The sequence below is a fragment of the Petaurus breviceps genome, unplaced genomic scaffold, assembly GCF_028583685.1.
Source record: "Petaurus breviceps papuanus isolate PSGF00001 unplaced genomic scaffold, PetGlider_PUasm1.0 154, whole genome shotgun sequence".
Taxonomy (NCBI): domain Eukaryota; kingdom Metazoa; phylum Chordata; class Mammalia; order Diprotodontia; family Petauridae; genus Petaurus; species Petaurus breviceps.
This window is the reverse complement of record NW_027185715.1, coordinates 7889170-7913975: the sequence shown is the minus strand read 5'-3', so window position 1 is coordinate 7913975 and position 24806 is coordinate 7889170. Positions and strand designations below refer to the sequence as shown.

Here is a 24806-nt window from a genome sequence, read left to right as displayed (position 1 = left end):
CACACACACACACACACACACACACACACACACACACACACACACACGCTTCTACTCAAATGCCTCATGAAGTGTAGATGTGATTCTGGCTTCTTGAAGACTAGGCCAGTTAGAATGCAGCTTCTACCATTATAGAAATGTGTAAGGTTCATTTGCATTACAAGAACAAGCCTAGCCAAATACAGAGAGTTTTCTCACCAACAGGCTGGGTCCTTGACTCTTGGTGAATTCTTTGGCCATGGCAACCCATGAAATAAAGAGAAGGACAATAATGGTCCCCAGTATGGTATGGTCCTTTCCCCCTTTTTAGTTATGGTGTCAGCATGATTGAAAAGGAATTAGGTGGTGCTAAATGTAATAGTTTTTAGACTATCTCTAAATTTTAACCTGATAATTCTTTTCCAAAGACCAATTAGTGGGTACAGTACTGGAAGAAATGAATCATTTAAATCTGGATGATCTTTTAATGAATGAAACCAAAAGCAAGGAGGATAATGCAGTTCCAAGAAAAGAGGATCTATAGTTCTACTTGGAGAGGGTGTGGCAAATAAAATAATTGGTTTTATCTTGTTCCTAAAGGAAAGAAGAAACAATAATTCATGCGAAATTTGGTCATTGTATTAGTTCTCATAATAAGTATTTGCAAGATGATTCTGATTTAGGCTTATGCTCCAACATCTGTTGCAAAAGATGAGGTGGTTGAGGAACTCCACTGAATGGCTAAGACAAAGATCCTTAATGTGGGGTCTGTGCATTTAATGAAAAAATTTTTAAAAATTGACAGCAGTGTCTTAATACATAGTTTTCCTTTTTAATCATACATAGTTTATACATTTAAAAACATGATTTTGAGAAGGGATTGATAGGTTTTACTAGATAATGACCAAAGGGTGAAGAACCTCAGTGCCTTGATATATGATTACAATGCAAAGGTGGAAATAGGTGATGATTTTGAGAAATATAACATTGATTAGGAATAAGAACTGATGTCAAACACTTTGAGATTAGAAAGAAGCTTCACACTTGTGAATCATGAATATTTTCTTCGAAGAAAGGATGAGTAGACACTGGACATGAATGTTACAAAATAATATCACAAAAATGGAACTGAATATATTTTAAGATATCAGGAACAACTTATAATTTATATAGGAGTCATTCCTGAATAAGCCATCTATGTATAGTGAAAGTAACACTTTGTTCTAGCAAAGATAAAAATTAATACAAAGTTAGAATAAAAATACCAATTATAAAAAGATGAGTCATGCAGTTGAAATGACTCATTGCTGACCCATTCATATATATTAATGGGTATGAAAAAATGAGCAATGGAAGGGAAAAAACTAAAATAATTTAACACAGAAATTTCATTACTACAAATCAGAATATGAGCAGTGTTGTGTCATAAAAAGAAAAACAATGGAAGGTAAAACCATTTTCTTCCCCCCCCTCCACACACTTAGCAGTATTTTATTCTTGCCAATTACATGTAAATATAGTTTTTTGACATTCACATTTATAAGATTTTGAGTTCCAAAATATTTCTCTCCCAACCTTCTTCCCCTTTCCCCTCCACAAGATAACAAGCAAGCTGATATAGGCTATATGTGTACAATCATATTAAACATATTTCCACATTATTTATGTTGTGAAGGAAGAGTCAGAATAAAAGGGGAAAACCATAAGAAAAAAAGAGGAAAAAAGGGGAAATAGTATGCTTTTATCTGCATTCAGATACCATAGTTCTTTCTTTGGATGTGAATAGCATTTTCCACTATAAGTCTTTTAAAATTGTCTTAGATCATTGTATTGCAGAGAAGAGTTACGTCTGTCAAAGTCGGTCATCATTCAATATTGCTGTAACTGTGTACAATGTTCTCCTGGTTCTGCTCACTTCATTTAGATTCAATTCATGTAAATCTTCCTAGGTTTTTCTTATATCTGACTAATCATTCCTTATAGAACAATAGTATTCCACTACATTCATATACCTCTCCTAATTTGCTTATGGTATCACCCTTTATATCTAAATCACGTACCCATTTTGACTGTATCTTGGTATATGGTGTAAGATATTGGTCTAAGCCTAGTTTCTGCTATAGTATTTTCTAGTTTTCCCAGCAGTTTTTATTAAATAGTGAGTTCCTATCCCAGAAACAGGAGTTTTTGGTTTCATCAAACAATAGATTACCGTAGTCATTGACTACTGTGTCTTATGTACCTAACCTTTTGCACTGATCCTCCACTCTATTTCTTAGCCATTACCAAATATATTTTAATTTTAATTCCCTTGATATTCTTGACCATTCATTCTTTCAGATGAGTTTTGTAATTTTTTCTAGCTCTATAAAATATTTTTGGTAGTTTGATTGGTATGGCATTGAATAAGTAAATTAATTTAGGCAAAATTGTCATTTTTATTATATTAGCTCGACTTACCCCTGAGCAACTGATGCTTTTCCAATTATTTAGATTTGACTTTATTTGTGTGAAAATGTTTTGTAATCATATTCATATTGTTCCTGGATTTGTCTTGGCAGGTAGATTCTACAATATTCTATATTGTCTACAGTTATTTTAAATGAAATTTCTCCTTCCATTTCTTGCTTCTAAACTTTGTAACATATAGAAATATCAATGATTTATGTGGGATTACTTTATGTCCTGTAATTTTGCTCAAGTTGTTAATTATTTCAATGCTAGTCATCATTTTAAGGAGAACTCTATTTATTCCTATGCTCTCTAGTGTTTTTAATAGGAATGCATGCTGTATTTTCTTGTGTAAAATAATTTTCAAAAAATGCTTAGAAAGAAACTAGATTACACAAAGTAGTTCTGAGGTCATTTAAGGGTAAACCATTTTTAAAAGGAGAACAATAAATGGAAGGAAAAAAGAAAAGATCTGCAAAGATTTTTTCAATAATAAACTTTTTTTTTCATTACCAAGGCCAGTAGTGCCACAAGGATAGGACTCAGCATGACATTCTTGGGAGTACTCTCATGACATTTCATTGTTTCTTTATGATCCCAAACTTATTCCATAATTAGAGTTCCATCTGTTTAATACCAATATTCTTCTAATGTTGGAATATGGCAGCAAGTCATAGAACACTGCAGTTACCAAATAATTAAACATGAGTATCGGAGGGTAATGAATATGCGCATGATAAGTGTTTCATAATTAATATGAAATTTTGAAGAGCTATAGAAAAGTATATTATTAGGGAAATGTATGGTAAGAAAAGAGGGAATGTTCATGTGGCAATAGGCAAAGATTATAGGCAGAAAACCTGAGTGCTCTCCTGATGTCCTTTTATTGTCCACAAAAAAATAAGAAAGTTCTCAAAATGTCAGGTTGACTTAGGGGAGGATAAGAGTTATACAGCATATGCAGGCATGGATGAGCTGTTATTTGTACATGATCAAAGATCAAAATTGATGGAATCTATTTGCATATCCAAGTGTATAAAGCATTATGTTAGATTCTGGGAAAATGATATTTTGATAATACACAGTTCCTAAACCCATATGAAGATAAGACATAAACCCATCTAACATGATAATTTCTTTAGAGGAGTTTGGAATATGAGGTTCGAGTGGAGAGATTTTTTACTGATTCGGGGGATCAGGAGAGACTCATGCAGAAAGAAATATTTGAGTTTTGCTTTAAAGAATTGGTAGGAATTTTAAAAACATTTATTTTATTTTTAATTTGTGGAATAAAGCAAGCATTTCCATAACATTATAATAAAAAAAGATGATTGCACAGGAAAATGCAAATCTATTATGTACAACTTGCTATTCCTTTTGAATATATAATGAAGTTTAGTGGATAAATATGTGAAGGGAGTACATAGTAGGCATGGGGAATATCATGTGCAAACACACAGAAGTGGGAGAGTGTAAGACATGCTTTGGGGACAGAATGTAGTCTAGTTTGGCCAGTATATAGAGTATTTATTTGTGTTTGTGTTTGTGTTTGTGTTTGTGTGTGTGTGTGTGTGTGTGTGTGTGTGTGTGTGTGTGTGTGTGAAGAGTAGTATGAGGTAGGGTCTTGGATTCCAATGGAATGAGTTTGAAGTCCTTTATGAGATGAAAGGGGCCATTTAAGAGTTTTGATAAATTGAATGATATAACCAGTTATGTAAGGGATATTATTCTGTCAGCAGAAGAATGGATATGAGAAGAGGAAGACCTACCAGGAGGATATGGGGGATGGAACATGCAATTATTAAGTCCCTACTATGTGTCAGGCACTATGCTAAATGCTTTACAAATATTTCATTTGATCCTCACAATGACCCTGTGAAGTAGGTGCTATTATGATTTCCATTTTACAGTTGGGGAAATAGACTGCGAGAGATGAAGTTACTTTTCCAAAGTCACACAGCTAGTAAGTTTCTGAGGTAGGATTAAAGTTCAGGATGTCTTGATTCCAAATCCTCCATCCTATCCACTGCAGGGTCACACAACTACTAAGTGTTGGAGGTTGGATTTGAACTCAGGTCCTCATGACTCCAGTCTGAGGACCCTATCCACTGCACAACCTCACTGGATTTAGTCTAGTCTGGAAACAATGTTATTATAATTATAATATTATACTAATTATCAATATAAATTTACTATAACTAATATTGTAATAATATTATAATATAGTAATTAAAATATTAGGATCAAGGAAAATTCAAGGAAGAAAAAAATGGAAATCAAATAACCTTGAAGTTCACATTTTTTGGTGTGTGTGTGACTGATGAGCATTATCATCACATTTTATTAGAGTATGCATGTAGAAAATTTTATTTTATTTTTTAAAACAAATACATTTTGAATAATCTATTAAAAGGACTTTTATTCATCAAACTGAATGAATTAAAAATTAAGTAAACTATTTAAATTACCATGAGGTTTTGCTTAAAAATATAAATTTTACTCAAAAATAATTTTTTTAAACAAGGTACAATACATCACATCCTTTTGAGACATTTAAGTTGTGCTTGAACATAATCTGGTACTCTGTATGTACATACCTATGCATTGACCTCTGCTTGCATCCTAAATTACTTGGTTCAGGAAATTGGTTTATTTTTCTAAGTCTCTTAGATGTTATTGCAGGGATTTAGAAAAGGCAAAGATTTATTTATATTACTCTTTCCAGAGTACGCAACTTTATAAAGTCTTTTTTAAAAAAACTGATCCCTTGAATTGACTCTAGAATGATTATTTCCCCAGGATCTTAGATCATAGTACTCTGAGCTCAAAGACCATATTTTTGTGCAACCTCCGTATGCCTTCACTGAATACACTGGCACCTAGCACATAGTTTTTGGCAATAATAGTGGTAATAGTGATATGGGGCTCTGCTAGAACTCACGGGACTCTATAGAATGAAGTGTTAAAAAATGTGTATTTCTATAAACATCCAGAAGAGACTGACTAGGGTGGTGAGAAGATTGGAGAGTATGCTGTGCCAAGATTCATTGAAAGACTTGGGGATGATTAACCTGGAGAAGAAAACATGTCAGGTAAAAGAAAGTCAAGATAAAGCTGTGTCAAGTATTTGAAGGACTGTCAAATGAAAGAGACATAAGATTTGTTCTGCAGCTATGGGAGTGTTGGGTCCAAGGCCAATGAGTTCAAATTCAGCTTTATATACTTTCTAGCTGTGTGAACATGGGCATATTCCTCCATCTCTGTTTGACTCAGTTTTCTCAACTGTAAAATGGGGATAATAATAGCACCCACCTTGCAGGGTTGTTATGAAGATCAAATGAAATGTTTGTAAAGCACTAAACACAATGTATGATACATAATTGACAATGTATAAATGCTTATATCCTCCCTTCCCCCCTATCCCTTTCCCTCTTTCTTGGTTGGTCTCAGAGGGTCAAATTAGAAGCAATGGGTAGAAACAAATTTTGCCTTGATGTAAGATTTTTCCTTATATCAGCAATGTAACTAACTGTCCTAACAGGTAGTGGATTCTCCTTTCCTGGAAGTTTTTAAGTGGAGGTTGATAGCAGTTTTTCTTTTGATTTTGTGGAGGGAGTTCTTGGTGGGGTCCTGGTTGGCCTGAATGACCTCTGCACTTCCAGCCAACTCAGATATTCTGTCCCTCAATATATAACTTGATCCAATTGATAGAAGTCCAGCAGATAGACTTTTCATGCCTGGTAGCCTAATAAGGAGATACCCCTAAAGGTGGAACTGGGATAAATTCCAGTAGTCTCTTTCATTACACATCAATGAACCATTCTGATTGGAAATATTCCCTTGTTGAGGTAGAAAAGACTGGCTAAAATAGGATTTGTGTCTGAGATGGCTTGCCAGGCAAGACAGTTTGGTTTTACCATGAAGAAACCATTGCCTAGGGTCTAATGAATTGATTAGTCTACTCCTCTCTCAAATAGAATGGTGCCCCCCCTTGAAGCTGTGGCTTTGAAACACTAGGCACATAGTTCCAAAAATTTTATGGAACCCAGATGGAGCACCTCATCTGCCAAATACATGGATGGAAGGGCAGAAATAAGGCTGAGAATGTTGGGCATAATCCTGTTCTCTCATGATTCAAAACAATGAATAAAAATTATTTTTTGAATGCTTTCTTCACTCCACCTGGAAAAGATTCCATACCTGGCTATTCAACCAGCATTTGGATGGTGGCCTCACTGAAGAATGAAAGACAAGCATGTAAGATACTAGCTCTCAACATTGCACTGGCCAAGTCATTTGGCAAATATAATAATATCCATATAGACAATTGATTTACCAGCAGGTAAGAGGAGAACTATAGATCCAGGAAAAAAAGAATAGTGTATGAAGAACAAATGACTTCTTTTCTTATCTTTTTAACTTTTTTTTTTATCAGCAAGTCTTCATTTTCTCTCCTTTCCTAACCCCCTAGTAGAAAAAAAAAATCCCTGTAACACATATGAATAGGTAAGAAAAACAAATTCCCTTATTGGCCATGTCCAAAAATGTGTTTCTCACTTAACCCCAATTGCCCTACATTCTCCCCTCCAAAAAGCAAAGAAAAGAAAAAGGAGGGGAGGGGGGCGCTAGGTGGCTCAGTGAATAGAGCACTGGCCCTGGAGTCAGGAGGACCTGAGTTCAAATCCGACCTCAGACACTTGACACACTAGCCGCATGACTTTGGGCAAGTCACTTAACCCCAATTGCCCTCCAAAAAAATATGTGTTTCTCATTTTGCATATTTAGCCTATCACCTCTCTCTTAGGAGGTGGATAGCATTCATCATTGGTCCTCTGGAATTTCAACTGCTCATTGCACTGATCAGAGTTCTTAAGTCTTTTTGACAAAGATCTAGAAGCTTTGATTCCCCATCAATAGGAAAATGGATGAACAAATTATTTCTGTAAGACATTATGAAAAAATTTCAGAGAAATCTGGTAAGACTCATGATGAACTGATGCAAAGTAAAGTGAGTAGAAACAGGAAGAAAAATTAATATAACAACATTGTAAAAACTATTATTTGCACTTCAAAAGTACTTAATGACTTATTTTTTGAACTTATCGAGTTCTACTGATTAGAATATCTTCCAAGAGCAATTTGGAGCATTAACAGTATGGTAAAAATAGTGACCAAGACAAAAGAAGGCTTTGGCTATCCTCACACTTTTGTTCATACCCTTTTCCTTGGTTGGTATTGTCCTGGACTCTATACTCAGCTCCCAATTTTCTTGAGCTCTTTTTCCATAAAAATGAGCTCTCAGTTGCTTCATTAACATTTATTTTTGGGAAAAAGATGAGACCTATGATTTCATTTGTCTATGAAACTCCTGGTAAGGAGACTCCCTTTCTCTACAAGTTTGGATCAATACTTGCTTTGTAATTTAAGTCTTCTAGAACTGGCTGAATTTTTCAGGCTCACACAAGGAATACATGTTGGAGGAATGTCTTGAACTCAGGCTTTCCTGACTCTGAAGTCACCTTTCTAGTCATTTAAATAACTGATAATAATGGGGAAGTGTCTCCTCTTCAAGCAGTATTTGCTTCCTTCCTTCCTTCCTTCCTTCCTTCCTTCCTTCCTTCCTTCCTTCCTTCCTTCCCCTTTTTGAAGGGGAATTGGGGTTAAGTAACTTGCCCAAGGTTACACGGCTAGTATTTTTTGTGTGGGTGTTAAGTGTCTCAGGCCGGAACCGAACTCCGATCCTCCTGACTACAGGGCCGGGCTTTACTCACTGGGCCACCTAGCCGCCCCTCAAGTATTTGCATTTCAATAGGAATAAAAATATAATGGCAGAATTTTAAGCCTCTGCCAATAGGTGGGAGGCTTATTTTTGGGGAGAGGGCAAAATGCAGGTAAAAGAAATGAACGGAAATTTCCACTGTTACATGAAGGTGTGTTCTGGTTAATGTTTAACATCTGTTTCTCTAGAAAAAAGAAACATCACATAAGAACAGAATAAGTTTAAATATATATGCAATTTGTGTCTAGTAATAGCCATCTCTAGGGTTGGGGGGTGGGGAAGAACAAAAAGAATTTATGTGATAACATTATCATATATTGAAAAGGAATAGCAAGTTGAACATAATAGATTTGCAGTTTCATGTGCAATGATCTTTTTTTTTATTATACTATGTTATGGAAATGCTGTTTTATTTCATAAATTAAAATTTAAATAAATAATTAAAAAAGAAACAAGTGCACGTGACATACTTTTAAGTGTAATCTATATTATTGACATTTTCTCTATCATTTTCTTAAGTGTAGGTAATAAAAATAATAATAAATCAAGCACAAATTTGTAGGGCTTGCTGATTCTGTAGGTGAGTGCTTACCCTAAAAATTTAACTTAATTTAAGTTAACTGGTTCTGTGGAGCAAGTTCGAGGTAACTTCAATACATGCCTGCATATCAAGTGAGGGTATCAGTACCAATATGTATGCTAAATATTAGTAAAATTAATTTCTTTCTTTTAAACTTTCTTTTCAAAATTTCTTTTTTTTCCATTTAACCAGCATTTACAATTTGTTTTCCCCTGCTGCATACAGGCAGCAATCAGATCTTGCTCTTATGACCTTCGATTAATCAGGACTTGATTTGTTATAATCAAACTCTGGGGATTTCATAGAACCTGTTAACTATTATTAGCAAGTGGGGAGCAAAGGATATGTGCAATGGCACTCCATTTGCTTCAGGAAGTCAGGTTATTAGAATTCTAGGCTAGAAAGAATGATTAATTGTAAGGAGCCCTTTATGTTTATTTTGTCTACTGTTGACTGAAATATAGAGGTAGACATATGGCTGTAACCATGTTGGACCGCTGATTTGGAGTGTGCTTATAAATAGCCCTTCCTGAAATATTGTCTTGTTCTATTTGTCTCCTTTTAACCTACTCATAAATAATAAGGCAGTCACAGTTCTTCAGACTCTTTTTTTTCCCCCTTTAGGATCCAATGCTTTCCAGACATTCTCCAGACTCTTCCTTTGTAACATTTCTGGATGTACTTTGTAGTGGCTCAGATTCTAAACTCTTTTTAGTCACAGAGTTTTTTCAGAAACATGTTACTCTTGGGTAACCTTCCTGTCTTTCTTAGATTTGCAGTCCTAAGATGTCTGAGCTGCTATAGAATTGTCATTTTCTTCTTTTATCTGCATCTAAATTTAACAGCAGATTTTGTTCTTCATCCAAATGGTAAATAGCTGGCTATAAGGGCTGGGACAAGGTTAGGGGGAGAGTGATTTTCTGAACCTCTGAAGAATATAGCCTGAGTCACCTCTCTGTGAAGATTTTACCAATCCCTTTATTTGAAAGTGTTCTCTTTCTCCTTAAATTTCTTTTCTTTTGATTCTTGAAAGTAAGTTTCTTTTTTATAATTAATTAATTAATTTTTAGTTTTCAATATCCACTTCCATAAGATTTTGAGGTTTCAGTTTTCTTCCCCTCCCTCTGCTCCCTCCTCCTCAAGATGGCATACAATCTGATATAGCCTATACATAGACATTCACATTAAACATATTTTCACATTAGTCATGATGTAATGAAGAATATGAACCAATGGGAGGAGCCATGAGAAAGAAAAATTTTTTTTTTCTTTTCTTGTTCCTTTTTTTTTTTTGCTTCCTCCTTACATTTTTTTTACAGCATTTTTGTCTGGATCTCTCCTTTGCCCCCATTACATTTTACCTAATGGCAGATGTGTACATCTTATATTCCCCCTGTGAGTTTGTAAAATTCTTGAGGGCAGGAACTATGGTTTTTTAAAAACCTATGAATTCCAGAGTATCTTTTAGGACAATACACACAGTAGGAGCTTAATAATATTGCTGAATTGAATAAAAAATAGTTTGTGAGCTTCCCAATAGAGCTAGAAACCCATAAGTAATCAATATAATATTTTTCACATGAAGTGGTCCTTACATTTTAAAATTAGAATCTTAATAAAAGCACCATCAAATAAAAAAACATTTTCCTCATTTATTTTTTTCAAAGTAGCTATTATAATTCTTAAAAGGGCTATCTAATATGATGCTGACAGAGGAGTCAGATGTCTAATTTTTTGTTTCTAAACTAATTTTATTGTTATTTTTTGTTTTTTTACATCATCTATATTTACCTATATGTATTCTCCCTCCTTTTCCAGAGAGTTATATAGCAAAGTGTAAAAAAGAGGAAGAAAAGCAGTTCAGCAAAATAGCCAACACACTGAAAAGGACTGATGTTATATTCAGTATTCCACATCCATAGTCCCCTAATACTGTAAAAAAGGAGGAAAGCTCCCATAGAACTTGTATCTTAATGAAGCCTTCTAATCCACCAATATAATCTATATAAATAAGTTTCCAAGTTCATTATAAGAATTTTAGGTTCACTTGGATGTCTATTGGTGAGTTTTGAAAAATGCAAGAGGAGAGAGTTGTAGTAGAAAGGGAGACAGGCAGATGGTGATCAATTTTTCTTTTTCTTAACAATAGTGGTCCTTTAGTTTCTCAACTTATCTTTCATAGTGGTAAAATTCTAGTGATTATTAACAATGGAATGGTTTGTGAGTATTTAGAAAGGGAAATAGTGATTGGTATGACAGCTTGGGTCCACCAAGAAAAAAAAGGCATTCCAGATTAATTTCATTTCCTTTTTTGGCTTAGTTTATTAGAGCGGTACATCTATGCACAGTATATGGATTTCATCAAAAATAAAAATTCCAGTATATTTATGGATAAGATGGAGAAATCTGGCCTGAATGATAACATAGTTATGTGAGTTTGGAAATGGTTAAATGATCAAATGTAAAGAGTGATCATTTGGGGATTAATATTGTTTTTCATGTTTTATTCCCAGTGATTGGCATGGAAATTTGCACATGGTACATATTTATTAAATGTTTGCTGAATTGAATTGAATTAGATGTAGGCAAAGGTATCATGCCCATCAAATTTGTGGATGACAGAAAGCTGGGAGGGATAGCTAATTTGTTGATTCAATGAGAGAATCAGAGTGGCTAGTTTTATAGATGAAACTCATCGGATGTTCATTTCTGTATTCGTAAGGATTACTGGGTTTAATGTGAAGTATTTGGATGATAAGTGTGTCTCATTTCATCCAAACCTGCATCCTAACTTGGCTGGGAGCTTTCATTTAAACTCAGTTTGCGCCAGGCTAGCAGATCAAACAAGGAATATGCAGTTTAAAAATGAAGCATTTAATAAAGATTTAAACAGTTTCTTCAGGAAAAAAACACAACATTTTGTGTCTTTAGAGATGGTAGAGGAGCAGAGATGAAGGGAAACTGTTTTACAATAGAGCAGAAGCTTCAAAAGGCACCAAGGAAGAGAAAATAATGGAATAAGGAGTTAGGGTGGGTAGGGCTCACATGAATTGAGACAAGAGTATGCAGAAAGTAAAAGTGTTTCCATTTAAAGTAGTAGTGGATTTGCTTAACAGAAGAATTTAGGCCATCAGGAATTTTGGAGTAGACCAGAGGGACCTGCTAGTCATAGAGAGGGGAGAATAGATGGATGCTTAAAGAGTAAATCAACTCAAAGGTTCTAGGTGACTTCTGGTAGCTTGAATGTATAACTGGTCAGGACTGGCGACTTTGATTTTAGATGCTATGTTATATCAATGCTAACTCTCCTTGAGTTTATGGTTTTTTAAAATCCCCAGTTTTCCCCCTCAGTTGAAATGCTTCCAGCTATGTCTTCTTTATCTGATACATCTGAAGTTGATGTTTTGAAATCGAAGACTTTATAATTATCCTTATTGGGATGCACCTGTCCATAACTTGATGTATATACACAGAGGTGACATGATGTGAATGATGAATCAACAAAGGAGACTGAAAAGGAATAGTCAGAGCAGTAGAAGGAGAACAAAGAGAAAGCAACATGACAAAGACCCAGAGAGTGAAGAAAGAAAATCTAGGAGCAGAGGATAGTTACTAGTCATTTTTATCTTTGCAACTCTAGCATCTAGCACTTTACCTGGTACATAGTAGGTGCTTAATAAATGTTTGCAGACTGGTTCCATTTTGTCTTATTAGATTCAGCCCAAAGTTCTAGTGCATTAAGATCTAACTCGATTGAATTAGTTCCTTCTTTCCTATTTTTGTGTCATCTGCCTATTTTGCATGCCATTTATACATTTGTCCAAGTCAGACACTTCTTTTCAAATGGACATTGAGACAAGGATGATTACACTTTGGGTCTGGTCATTCTACTAGTTCAGAGTGCATAGAAATGGACCATCATAGTAACCTATATTCTTCATCTTGCTCACAAATATCGCAAGGGAGATTTTTCCAAATGCTATGCTGAAGTCTAGGTATATCTCTAATATTCCTTCTGATCCACCAGTCTAGTAAAACTGGTAAGAAAGGCTGTAAGCTTGGCTAAAGAAAATCAGTTATAGTATATAGACTAAGAAAGACTTAATGACATACCTAGGGTCATGTAAGTAATAACCAACAGGGCTAGATTTGAATGCCATGTCTTCTGACTCTAAATTCAGTAGGTTTTTTAAAATAATGTAACTGAAAACAGCTTGCTTAAATTCTCTCTCTTCTTTCCTTCCTTCTTTCCTTCTCTCTATGTATTTCAATCTTTCAGTATCTGTCTCTACTCTCATATGTGTATATAAATATGTATATCTCTCTCTCTTATGTATGATGCTCATTTTAACCTTATTCTACCCAGGTGAAAATACTAAAGGGAACTGGATGATATGATTTGTATTGGCCCTACATTCCTTTAGGGAGTTATTGAATATGAAACTGACATCCTCCTTCTCCCCCTCCATTAGCTTAAGTGCAAAATTTTGCAGTATTCTTTCATACCTGGTTTTGGAATAGGAGATATTAGTAGAGGGGGCATCACATTCATACCATATGATTTGCCTTAAAATGTTTTATTCTAAGCTCCACTTGGCAACTGATTTCCTTCAACGTGGTTTAATACCCTATTTTAGGCAGCTGCTCCATTTCCCCCTTACTAATGCTGATCTAGAATGAACAAGAAGCCAATGAAAGGCATGTGTGAGGTGGTGTGTTATGCCCCTCAGCCTCCTCTTATTCCCTTCACGGGGATGTATGAAACAAATTAAAATGATTTATTAGGGATGAAGAGTCCATTCTAGGATCCTTACTCAGCTGTTTTCATGGCATATGGTAGAAATGGGAAAACATTTGTCATTTTTGGACAGATTAAGAATAAACAACATAGAGGACTAGTTTCAGATGCATAAAGTTTAGTTTGTAAAATCTTATGTGCATGAAATTTAGCTAGCATTATATTCCAATAAAAATGGTAGTTCTGGACAAGTTTTGATCCTGCTTTTTCATTAACTTAGAGTAATGGACTTTACAAGTCAAGTTTGAGTCTCAGCACTTTGCTAGTTTCCTCTGTCAGGACATTAAATTTTTTATTTTAATTTTGGTAATGATGGAATAGATAGGTATATTAAAGGCAGCTATGTGGTGCAGTCGATAGAACACTGGACTTGGAATTAAGAAGACCTGAGGCTGAATATAGATTTAGACACTTAACTGTGTGACCCTGGGCAAGTCACTTAACCTCTATCTGTTACAGTTTGCTTAACTATAAAATAAGGATAATAGTAGAACCTACTTCTGAATGTTGTTATGAGGACAAAATGAAATGATATATTAAAAGTTGTCACAGTGCATGGCACATAGTAGATGCTTATTTTTATTATTACTTCTTTTCTTTTCATCTCTGAGTAGCAATGTAGTTGATATCCTAGCATGATAAGATCTTGTAATGTCACTACTATGCTCAAAATTATTTGTGACTATTGCATGCTAAAGTTCAAATTACATTGTTTGGCATTCAAAATCCTTCAAAATATGATGCCACTTTGTCTTTCCAATTTTATTTCATAATTGCCTTACATTTACTCTTTACTGTACCCAATTATTGTTCTTTCCTCTTTAATTGTATCTTTTACTTTCCTGTCCATATAGCTTTTCTTATACTTTTTCCTGTTTCTGAAATGCTCTCTCTTGGATTATTGCATGCCTACCCATCTTTTACAGATGGACTTGAATGTCACCTATTCTATGAGTTCACAAAAGCAGGAGCTATATGTTAGCTAAACTTCATATTTTCCCCAGCACCAAGATTCATCCTCTGCATGCTGTAGGTGCTTAATAAATCCTTGTTGAATGTGAATTTGAAGTAACATGAAGACAGTTCATTGAGCTGTATATGTGGGGGAAAGGGTATTTAGTGGAGTGCAGTGATTTGAGGGCTGGACCTGAAGTCAGGAAAGCCTAAGTTTAAGTCTGGCCTCAGATGCACACATACCAAGTTATGACCCTGAGTGATTCATTTGATTCCCAACTGCTCAGTTTCCTCATCTGTTAAATGTTGATAATAATAGCACCTACCTCCAGGGTTGTCAAAAGGATCAAAAGAGATAATATTTTTATTTGGCAAAATTAAAGTATTATATACATAACTATTAATGTTACTATTACTCCCCCTCCTCTTCCTCCTTCACAGGGGTAATATACAATGGATGTTTACATCTACTTTCATTCTATTTTCTGTACTTCTTTCTATCTACCTAGCCATATTTCATACATACTCATATACATACATATATAAACACACATATTATATATATATACATATATAACATTATATATAAAACTTTTTTAGTTAGTTTTCTGGATGTAAAAGCAATGGTAATCAAGGACCAGATTCTCTGCTAAGAATGTAGTATTGTCAATTAAAATAACCTCTCTTGAACCACTTAACAAGTGAATGGCCATATTAATGTGCTTCTGTTTTGTAAAGTGTATGGAAGCCAAGGTGATGAACATTATTTAAATGTGGCAGGAATGGATTAAGTATCTGATAACATTAGGGAAATCAGTAACTTTGCATTTCTTGGACTCAGCTGGAAGTTGGACCATGGGAAATGATTTAATGCCATCACCTTTGGTAATTCTAGACTACACCTGGCTATGGGGACACAGGGAGCCCATGATGACGCTTTTCCATTATGGCATGCGTAAGGATGTTGGCTCTGTTGCTACTTGATTGTAGATTTGTATCAAACTCTTTTGCTGCACAGATGGATAATGGTTTGTATGCACAGATGGAGCAGAGAACAGCAAGTTCATTGGCAGAACTTGTTCTAGGAGAGATCAAGGGAAAAAAAGAGGAAGATGAGGGAAGACACAAATATGAAAAATTAATATTTACCTGGTTATTGTAGAAAAGATTTCCTTTCCTGAGGTCTTTAAAAAGAAGAGAAAAATTAGAAAAATTTTCTAAAAACCTTATCCAGGATTATCTTTTTTTTGGCTATTCATTCATATAATAAATGCTTTTCAATCTTATTAAAACTATTTTTCAACTAATACTGAAATAGAGCAGAGGTAATCTCAATGACAAATTTCATATTATTTTCTACAGAGCAGAAAGGATCAAGTTAAAAAGAATGGAAACAATGACCTGGCTCTCACATTCTCAAATGATAGGGATCATTATAATTGAAATTTATACTAGTAAAAACAGAGGCTTTCTACAAAGAAAGCATTACTGGTATGTTGTTGGGAAGTTTCCCTACTTTTTTTGCTGGCATTTTATCTTTAATGTTTGACATTTGCCTCATTTTATCGCATGCCATTATCCTTAAATAGACATCAAATAGAGCCATTGTTTCCTGATATAAGGTTTACAGTCTTTCTTGAAACCTCTCTTCTCGACCTTTCCATAAAAAAGGGAAAAGGTGTCAGGGTTTCTTATCGATCATCAATCATCAAGAATTTATTTAGTGAAGATCCGAGGGCTATATAAATAGCAAGGGAAATACAGTACCAAAGAAATTCAGGTGATTTCTTACATATGAACAACTTATGCTCAGAATGATGGTGGTGGTGGGAGGGGACGATTGCCCTTCATACCTTAATTCAGAACACTAGGCAGTTGGAGGTGATAAGTGTAGGTAACAGCTTTCACTTTATATAATTGGAGAAAGAAGGAATAGTCTATGAATGTCCCCTTCTCGTTAAAGCCTTCACTGATCAACCCTCCCATAGATGAGCTCTTCCTCCTCCAATGTCTGAAACACTGCTTATGCTACTAATGCATTCTTTGTATTATGTTGCTTTTTCTTAGTTATATGTAAACATGCTTTATCTCTCACTAGACTCCAAGTTCACCCTAGAACATTTCCCTTTCCATGTCTCCCTTTCTTTCTGTCTCTCTTTCCCATCTCCCCTAGCATAGTACTTGGTACATAATAGACAATAAAAAAAAATTGTTGGCTGATTAAATGGAGAGGTATCTTGTCTTACTTTATCAATCAACAAGCATTTGTTAAGTGCCTACTGTGTGCCAAGTACTATGTGCTAGGTACTGTGTGCCAGGTAGCATACTAGGTATGAGAGACACAAGTACAAAGAATGAAATCATCCCTACATGAGAGTTGCTAACTTCCAGTAATATCAAATGCTTTCCCAAAGTCCTACAAATTTGCTCTTGAAAAAGATCCAGTTCAAAAGTTGGAGACTACTTTTATAAGCTACATTTCCTTTCTGGATTTTCTGAATACTGCAATATGGTGAGTAACAGAAATTTGCCATGGTGTGGAGGAAAGGATTGGAGACAGAAGACCTGAGTTTGAGTCAACTCTGACATGTACCAGTTATATGCCTTTATACAAATCATTTCTCTTCTCTGAGTTTCCATTTCCTCTTTAGCAAAATGGGGACAGTAATACTTGTACTAATTCCCTGTAAGCAATGCAGCGAAGATCAATTAAGAAAATGTTTGTAAAACTCTGTGTAAACATAAAACACTCTGGAAATGAAAGCTATCATTATGGTGATTATTGCCTCTTTAACTAGGAATTGGAAAGATTATCATGAAGAAATGGATGCAGTTAACAATGATGATTTCGGAGGATTTATTTTCTCAATTGACTTTCAGTATCTTCCTATATTTACTGGCCATGATGTATGAAGGGAAGAAAAACACTTTTAGCTTGTGAAAATATGTGTGTGGTGTGATGATGGTGCATTTTATTCAGATGGGGAAGAAGTTGGAAAACCACAAAAATGGACCATTGAATTTCCACCCATTTGTGACTGAAACACTTTGGACCAGTGGCCTTCAATGAGTGCTTTGCACAGAGGACTATAGATTTCTTGTTAGAAGAAGCTGGAAGAAAATGTAGAGGTCATTAAATATAACCTCCTTCCTTTTCAGGGAGCTCAGAGAGGTTAAGTGATTTGGCCCAAAGAGGAGGCACTTTACAAATTCTTCACTTGAACTGGATCCAACGAAAGCCAATCTCAATCTTTTTCTATTTCTTAATCAGAGGGTTATAGAAATTCCTCATTTCTCAAAATATAGTAAACTTACTGTTTCCATAGGGAAAAATTCTCATCTTGGGAAGGGGTATCTGTGAAGAAATTTGACAGGGAAATGAAGCAAGTATAACATGTCTATTGATGATCTGACATAGCTAATTCTGCCTTTGAGAAGTGATGCTAGCAGCCAGAGAGCAGCAGGTTTCACTGATAAGAAGGCAGGACCTTCTGTGTGCTGCTCTGATGGGGCCTGATGAGCTGCCTGACAGTTCATGTAAGTGCTTCTTTGCAGGTGGAATCTCTAGTTGTGGGGAAAGGTGGGGAGTGGAGATATGAACCTTAAATTTTTATTTCTTCTCTAATGCCTCAGTTGGTGGGAAGGGGAGGAGGGGGGATACATAGTCACACTCATGCACAGAGGAATGAAAAGAGAATCAGAGCTTCAGGGGAGGATATTCCCCAGATGAGAATGGTTCAACATTTTCTGAATTTATTTTTTCAGGTAAACAAATGGAGTACAGGCACAGACCCTCAAGCACTTCAGTAATGCGATTTTCTTTCATCCCAGTTTGTCTGCTTAATATAGAGCCAGGAGAAGATAATGATACTCTTGAAGCACATAAATGTGGGCATCACAGAACTGAATATGTTTTTGCCCTGTTTTTAAAGCAACCTCAAGATTATTTTGGGTGCTTCAAACCCTTAATTCCCTTTGAATATATATATATTTTTTAAACTGCCGTTATTGTCACACTAGGATATATGGAAAGACTTGTGGATGCTTAAGCTATAGAAGAGAATATGGTGGTGGGAGCACAGAGGGAGTTATCATAGCTTTGTTCAAATATCTGAAGGATTGTCATGTGGAAGAGAGATTAGATCGTCTCTGGTTGGCCCCAGAAGGTCAAATTAGAAGCAATGGATGGATGTTTCAGAGAAGACCTAGTAATTATGTTGTTCCACGATGGAAGTGGCAGCCTTAGCAGTGATGGATTTTTTTTCCTTGGAAAGAAAGAGACCAATTAGTTCCATTTCTTCATAAACATAAGACCTTAGAGCCAGGATGAACCTTAGAAATAATCTAGTCCAAATATTTCATTATTATAGATGAAGTAATTGATGCCCAGGGTAGTTAAGTGATTTGTCCTAGATCAGATGGTGGCTAGGTGGGGCAATGGCACTGGGCTGGCAAGCAGGAAGTCTCATCTTCTTGAGTTCAAATCTGACCTCCGACACTTACTAGATGTGTGACCCTGGGCAAGTCACTTCACCCTATTTACCTCAGTTCCTCATCTGTAAAAATGAGCTGGAGAAGGAAATGGCAAAACTCTTTAGTATTTTTCCTCTCATTTGACAAAAAAAGAAACCCCAAATCAGGTCAACAACTTGGGTCACACTGGTAATTAGCATCAGAAGCAGGGTTTGAACCCAGGTCTCTGACTCCAATTTCAATATTCTTTCCACTACCTCTCTACTATGCTGTCTAGATGTTTTTCATGCAACTTCTTGCTTATAAGTAATCATTGGTGATAAGCCTGCTTTTACTTACTGTAATATTTCCCTTTGCTCTTTGAGTTGACTGAAACTATAATTCTTTTGAGACTATAGTGTTCTATGAATCACAACTATATGAGACCATTGGAAAAACATAGTTATTAAAAGAGAGGAGCATCACATCACAAATCAACCTGAGTTGGGGGTTGGGAATCCTAGCTCCCCTCTCTTGTACTATTATAGCAAATATCTCTTGGGCATATCAGATTTGTCTGCTACACAAACATTTCATCCTCCCTAGTTAGGAACCATTGTCAGTGATGTTGGCAAAAATAACGAGATTAAATCCAAGCGCACATGTTCTGTTTGGTTTTGTATTTAAGGCCTGCTACAATCTGGCATTGCTAAATGAGGACTTCTCATAGAAGTGGTTGGATGAGAGCTCTTTGTTTTTGGAGTTTTGAAAGTAAGAGAAATCTTGATCAGTTTTTCCTACTCATTGCAATTCTCTCATTTGGCAGCAAATGTCTCTCTAAATGAGTGACTGTAGTAATTTTGAGTATGCACTAGGGAGAGGAAAAGGAAACCTATAAAAAAGCCTTATGTGTCCAAAGGAAATTCATTAAAGAATATACTTTATGGTTATCTAGGGATTTACCAAATCTACTTTCACATTGTGAGTTACTCACATTGTGTTGGTGATTTGGCAGCTCCAGACGTGGCTTCTCAATATTCTTTCTTTGTATTGTATAAGTTCTATCTTTGACACTCGCTGGAGATGTTTCCTTTTTTTTTTGCGGGGGGGGGGTTCCCAGGATGGTGGGCAAAAGGGTTATATGCTACCGTGTTTCCAGATTTATGCTTTGGAATTTTTGAGTAATTGGTTGACAAAGACAAGAGTATGAGACTACAACATGCTTTGAAACACAAAGTTACAATTTTGTACCTATAACTGAGGGAACCAAGAAAAAGGTTCATAAAGAAATGGGGTTAGTAAGCAATGTGACTGACCAATTACTCACTGTCCTATGCTTTTCTGATTTCTTGTCTTTTCTCACACCAGCCCCTGTTCCTGTAGTGATCTTACCTCATATCTACCCATTGAAATCTTACCCATCTGTGAAGCTGCAGATAAAGGCCACCTCTGTTGTTAGGCATTCCCCAATTCCTCCCCAATTAAAAATATTCTTCCTTTCCTTAGAATTTTTACAGCCCCATGCTAGTTATAGCTTATGGTACTGGAAGAACTGAACTTCATCAATATTGACACTTACTGAAAATGGAAACATAAAATGTAAAGAAGTTGCAAGTAAAATGAATGGCTTGCAGGTTGTCCTTGGAGAGGCAAATAAAGAAGCTGGCAGAGTTGGTATCATCTTATGCCCCAAAGGCAGCAAGAAACATAATATTACGCGAAACTTGTTAATCTCCTCCTGTCATGCCCGTGATGAACGTAAGCAAAAAGATCACCATGAAGATAATTGCAACTTATGTGCCAACATCTGCTTCAGAGGATAAAAGTAGGGGACTTCTATGAAGAATTTGATAAGAGCTGCTAAGCTGAATCAAAGCATCCTTTGATGTGGTGACTTAAATGTGATGACGGGACATGATGGCAAAAATTGTGTTGGCAAATAAAATTCGAGATAAAGAATCGGAAGGAGACAAAATCTGGTAGAAACGTCATGGACAGATATCACAACTCATTTCTTCTGAAAGAGTGAGCTGTAAGGTACTGTGAGTGGCGAGCAGGGAGTTCTTTACATTGATACTTGGATGATGGATCTGTGATTTCATCAGTGAGTATCCCCTCCAATAATGAGGATCCTTTTATGCCCTCATATCCCGAGGGATTCTTGTCTGTATCCAATCATAAGTACTTTTCAAAGGGTCTGACCAATGAGCCTTCCTCTAGTTATCTTGATATTTTGTGAATAATACCCATTTATCTTATGATAACCTTTATACCACTTCTCTTATGAAATTTTTGGTAGGGAAAAGGTTACAGCCTCCTCACACTCACCATGCACCTCTTTATCCATTGCCCTTTTGGTGACTCTCAGTCTTAATTCTTCAGAGACTATGATAATTTATGATTTCCTGTCATGTAGCATCACCGTTTAAATTCTATATGTATTTATATGTGTGTCTGACTGTTCTTGACCCCGTTTGGGGTTTTCTTGGCAAAGATACTGGAATGGTTTGCCATTTCCTTTTCCAGCTCATTTTATAGATGAGGAAACTGAGGCAAAGAAGGTTAAGTGACTTGCCCAGGGTCACACAGCTAGTAAGTGTCTGAGGCCACATTTGAATTCAGGAAGGTGAGTCTTCCTGATTCCAGGCCCTGCACTCTAGCAACTGCACCACCTAGGGTCATGAAGAGTCAGAGATGACTGAAAATGACTGAACAACAAAAAATTTATATGTGTATTTATATAAATTTACCCACTACACAATATGTGTTTTCCTATGCACATACATACATATTTTAATAGCTTAAAACTTCACTCAGACTTTAGAACACTGTACACATACGTGCATATATATTTATATATGTGTGTTTGCACATTTTTATGTGTATGGATTTTTTTTAACTTCCTATGATCTAAGTTTTGGGATTTTAGCAAACCAATTAGCATCTGAATTTGGGAGTTACAGCAATGGGATGAAGGAGATCCATTATGCACAGTTAAGAAGAATTACATGGTTAGGTAAGTCCTTTGGCAACTGTGCAATGCCCCAATAGTGCAATCATTAAATTAGCTTGTAATAGGAACATCTGAAGAACATCACAATGTATAGGAATGAATCTTCTATTTGGACCCTGTGATGGATCTCTTTCATCATGGTGGAAAATAATTCTGGTAAAAATGTATTTCTTTGTTTTATGTCATGCTTGATACAAACATAAAAATGTGAATTATCAGAAAGAAGATGGGCTATGTTAGGGGTGGGGAACCTGTATGTCCCTTTGTTTGAATCCAAACTTCACAGAACAAACCCCCTTAATAAAAAAAATTTGTTCTGTAAAACTTAGACTCAGTTGAAAGTCCCCACCCAAGGACCTATAAAACCACAAATTCCTCACCCTTGGACTATACCATAAGAAATAGCAAATAATTGATAAAAGGAAGGGTAAAGATGGAAAAAAAAACATATTCAATTAAGGCTTATCGGTTGGTTCTAAAAATTTTGAAATAGAAAGCAGTAAAGAAATTGGATCCCATTCTTCATCATTTCTTGGACAGGCCCTGGAGGTAGACAATGGGTTGGGCCTAGAATTGACCAGGAGGAAGAAACAGATTAGGTTTCATTTGGGAAATTGCAAACATTGAGTGGATTCTAAGTTTTGGAGTTATAGCAATGGGAGCCACACAATTATAGCAAAAATAATTTTATTAAGGTAATAGAAAAGGGGTGTGTGTATATGTGTGTGTGTATGTGTGTGTGTGTTTGTGTGTGTGAAGCTTATGCTTCTAACAGCAAGCTAAGGTCTCAATAACATCCCTGAGAACTGAGGAGAGGTGGATGGGGAGCTCCCAGCTTCTGGGTTTGATCTGGATAGAAGTCTTGGCTAGTTTGTACCATTAGTGTGTTCTTTGTTCAGGAACCAGCTCAGCAAATGGGTCTTGTACAATTAGGTGTCAGTTATATAACACATAAGGACAAATAAAGGGATTCTAGTAGCTGGGTTCTAGCAGAGGTCACTATATGTCTAAAACCAAGATAGATCTTTTGTTCAACTTGTCTTCAGATAAACAAGCCCTTCAGCAGAATTCTCTGTTGCTTGCAGATATAATTCAGTTTGTACTATAGTCATTGTGATGAAATCATGGATCTAGTAAAGTGTTCTCACCACACTCATATTCAAGTCCTTCAACTCATAAGAATTAGCAAGGAATTATCTTTTGCTTTACCTTCCTTCCTCCCTCCCTCCCTCCCTCCCTTCCTCCCTCCCTCCCTTCCTCCCTCCTTCCTTCCCTCCCTTCCTCCTTCCATCCTTCCTTCCTTCCTTTCCTTCATATACTCCACTACCCTTCTAGTATGAACAATGATAATTAGAAAAAAAATACTCATCATGAAAGGGAATAGTTTTTTTTAATTAGGACATGGTAGAACCAAAGACCTTCTGTATCACGTTCCTTTAGCACTGCTCCTTCTACAATCACTTTTTATATTCCAACTGGATATTAAATTCTGGGTCAGAGTGACTTTATGTCACAAAGTCAGAGTGATTTTGTTACTTAGCTAATATTTATTAAAAATAAAATGCAAGTGCATTTTAAAAAAGCTAATTAGTCAAAGTTAAAATGGTATTTAACTCAGTTTGAATTAAGAATGAAAACTAAGCTTTAAAAACAACAAAAATCCCTTGAATATTTTATATTTTCAATATTTGTCATAATATCTATACAATATTATTTTCAAATGAATCTTAAAAAATTTTCCTAGTGGGTATTTCTTATTAACCCAGTATGTTATTAAGTCTATAAAACAAATTTTCCAATGTTTTTAAAGTGCATTGTGATGTTTTAGCCCATGCACGGAAATAAAAAATAAACTGATTAAGCCACAAAAATATGCTTATTATGTTACTTATAATAAGTAGCAGAGGACCTCATAGTATGCATAGAAAAAAAGTAAAAAGAGTCAAACAGGGATATAGAAGTAGCTTGGTCTAGAATTTGTTTTTTATAGTGATTATATGACTTTTGCAGAAGGCACTTATGCTTAATAAAGTTAATTTTTACTCAATTTGCTTTTGGATTCTAGCCTCTTTAAGTGTTGGCTATAGGAATTCTAAAGGTCTTTTACTGTGATTAGATCACAGATTAAGGGTTTAGGAAACTTTGGTCATACAGAATTCAGACAATTTGTATGAATTTGCTTAAAAATCATAGGACCTTCTAAGAGCTGGAAGAAACTTCAGAGATCCAATCATCCAATTTCTTCTAGTTTGCAAAAGGAAACATTGAAATACAGAGGTTAAATGATCTTATGATCACACAACTATTTATTAGAGAGCCTTATGTTAATTACTACACTTTGGGAGGAATGGCAATTAATAATTACTACACTTAGGGAGGAATGGTAACAAACATTGACAATGCTTTTTTTATGAGGCCGCTGCCCTCTTTTCCTCCACTGAGGTTATCTTTACATAGTAGATAAAAGCAGGGTGAGCCAGAGCCTCTAGGACTATATTTTCTGTAGACTGTCCCATCGTCTTATCAGATTTATTTGTCTGGAAATGAGAGATAAAGAGAAAACCAGAAGAAACCTCTGTGTGGCAGAGCAGTGTAATTTCTAAAATCTATTCTTCCTCAGATGCCTTCCTTGCGTTGTCTGCATCACTGGAGAAATCTTGCATACCAGGCTGTTCTGTGAGCTGCCTGAGGTCTTAGGAATAGAAAACACTGAAAGGTTATTCAATAATTGCCCTGTGTCACAAGGTAAGTGACAGCTGCATTCTAGACAACACCTTCTAAACTCTTCCCTATCCTCTTT

The 24806-nt window shown here is 35.6% G+C and overlaps 1 protein-coding gene across 1 annotated transcript in view; it reads left to right on the top strand.

The window, feature by feature from the left end:
• TAFA2 (TAFA chemokine like family member 2) overlaps positions 1-24806 on the top strand; it is a 531793-nt gene that overhangs the window by 205504 nt on the left and 301483 nt on the right. The gene's annotated exons all lie outside the window — the stretch shown is intronic.